The following is a 3135-nucleotide window of genomic DNA, read 5'->3' as shown; positions in this document are numbered from 1 at the left end:
ATTCATGCATACACATGTACAAACACACATACACGCGTGCGCACACACACACAAAAGCACAAACGCAAACATATATGTGTGTGTGTGTGTACTCGCATGCACACAAGCACACGCATTCAAACACATACATGTATTTATATATATGAATGTCTGTGTGTGTGTATATATATATATATATATATATATATATATATACACATATATACTTGCGTAAGTGTGTATGTGTGTGTTTGTATGTATTTATGTGTGCATGTGTGTATGTATGAGTCTGAGTGTGTGTGTGTGTGAGCGTGTGTGTGTGCACGCGCGCGCCCTTCTGTATGTTTGGATAAGCAAACGCAAGAACAGCACTCAATACTTAACAGCGATAAATAATCCTTTCTACTAAAGACACAAGGCCTGTAAATAACAGCAGCAGCAAATAAAAATGAGACCCTAGTGTCTCTACTCCGAGTTTCCTGACACTGCTTACCGACAGGAGTGAGTGAGAGTTGCATATGGAGAGAGAAGGAGAGAGGCGAGGAGGAGGAGGGGGAGGGGGAGGGGCGGAGGAGGAGGAGGAGGAGGTCAGAGAGAAGGATATAAGGAAATATTTCTAATCTTACACCAAGTACAGTTTTCGAGTCCCCAGAGAAAACATGAAAGTTCAAAAGCCCAGCAATCCAAAGAATCGTTGCTGTTTTTTATCAGCTTCTCGGGGCTGTCGGAAGCAAGAATGGTCTCTTAGAACATTAAATATCAAACTTAAAAGCTATCGCCGCGGACAGAGTTCGCCAATAAGGATACAGGGTATGCAGAAGAAACTAATAAATGAATTACCAATCACGAATGTTTATCAGTATGCGACAGTGTAGAAATATATATGTATGCGTGTATATAATATATATACAAGCACACATTCTTATATAAACACGTTCTTATCTAACTCACAGTGGAGTTTTGTAATTTATAATTATATTTCAAGGTCTGGGTTGCACTGTTATGCAATGTATATATATATATATATATATATATATATATATATATATATATATATATATATATATATATATATATATATATTGCATAACAGGACGGAAGCCGTGGGGAGTTGTCCACATTTTCGGAAATTTTTACTTCAAAATTGGAAGAACCTAGCTATCAAGCGAAGGAAGACAACACTCCCGGCCATAATCTTTTAAGAGGAATATTTCTTGAACTATCACCGGCGTTCTTGTGTTTTAAAACAAACATTCTTTGCAGAGAACAGTTATCGTTTAGAGAAACTGAAGAGGTGTCTAGTTCGCGCTAGATATGAAACCAATGTTTTTTTTTTCTAAACAGTTACGTTACATATACAATATATATATATATATATATATATATATATATATATATATATATATATATATATATATTCGTTTATATGTGGAACGACGAGAATGAGTGCTCAACACCGAATTGGTAGGTAGAGTTCCGAAATCCAAATCTTATAAAACCCATTCAAAGATCGAGAGAAATTCTATAGCATTTAGTAGCGCTCCAAACTGTGTATATGTATGTGCGTGTGCGTGCGCATTGTGTAAGTGTATATATAATTATATGTATATATATGTATATGTTTGTATACACACACAAACACAGACTCGCACACACACACCCACACATACACACACACAAACTGCACTCTCGACATTCTGTCTTCCCTGGCTTCTATGAAATAAAGTATGTATTTTACCATTCCCACAATTATAAAATTTAAAGAAATAACATTTTTTAAATTTATTTTTTCATTTTACTTTTATTTTCTTTATATTTATTTATTTTTTTTTCAGTCTTTCTCAAAGAATTCTCTTTTTGTACCCGGAAATCCCACCAAGGGGCCAAACATAGATAAAACACATATATATTACACCATCTTTATATACACTACATTTAGCATTACGACCAGCAGTTCATATAATTATGTATATGTATGTATGCATATATATATACATATATATATATATATATATATATATATATATATATATATATATATATATATATATATATATATATATATATATGTATGTATGTATGTATATATATATATATATATCTGTGTGTGTGTTTGTATATATATATATATATATATATATATATATATATACATATATATATGTATATATATATATATGTATGTATGTATATATATGTATATATATATGTATGTATATATATGTATATATATATGTATATATATATATATATATATATATATATATATATATATATATATATATATATATATATATATATATATATATATATATATATAGGTATACGTATTTATGCATGTATGTATGTATATCGTCTCTATCTTTTATTTCAGCTGACATAGATATGTAATTCACTACGTGTCTTCGTATGTGTGCGTGTGTGTGTGTTTCTGTCTATATGTGTGTAATACATATATGTGTTTCTCTGTATGTGGATGTTTGTATATTTTCGTGTTTTTTTTTCCCCCCGGGTTTTTTTGTTTTTTTTTTTCTTGTATCCGTGTTTTGGGTATTTTGTGCGCGTTTGAACAATTGTGTGAGTGTGTATTTCTCTGTACGTTTGCATGTGTGAATAACGCTGTGTGTGGTGTATGATCGCTTGCGTATCAGTACCATTGTAAGCATACGTTTATCTCTCTCTCTCTCTCCCTCTCTCTCTCTCTCTTTTCCTCTCACTTTCTCAATGTGTGTGCGTGTGAAGAGATAGATAGATAGATAGATAGATATGTCTACGTGCATCTTTTCCTTCTTTTTTTTCTTGTCCTTTGTATTACTCAATCATTTTTCATCATTCCCTCCACCATTCCTCTCTCTCTCTCTCTCTCTCTCTTTCTCTCTCTCTCTCTCTCCCTCTCTTTTAGTGTTAATCCATTTCATCCAAAGCCATCACCAAGTCCATTTGGCGAATCAGTTTCAAATATCGATGAACATTTCGCCCGGCGTCCTAACGTTTCTGCCAGCTCACCGCCTTCCAATTAGTATTTATCGATGAACTGCAAGTTGAAGCACCAATATCAGGTGCCTCTGCGGAATAGAACTTTGCCAAGGACCATTCTGGCGATCTCTAGAAACATATACCAGAACAATAAACTATTCTGCGGGTAATTTTGGATGT

The sequence above is a fragment of the Octopus bimaculoides genome, chromosome 23 (genome assembly GCF_046866305.1).
Source record: "Octopus bimaculoides isolate indiv1 chromosome 23, ASM4686630v1, whole genome shotgun sequence".
NCBI classification, from domain to species: Eukaryota; Metazoa; Mollusca; class Cephalopoda; order Octopoda; family Octopodidae; genus Octopus; species Octopus bimaculoides.
Note: the sequence above shows the minus strand (reverse complement) of the source record.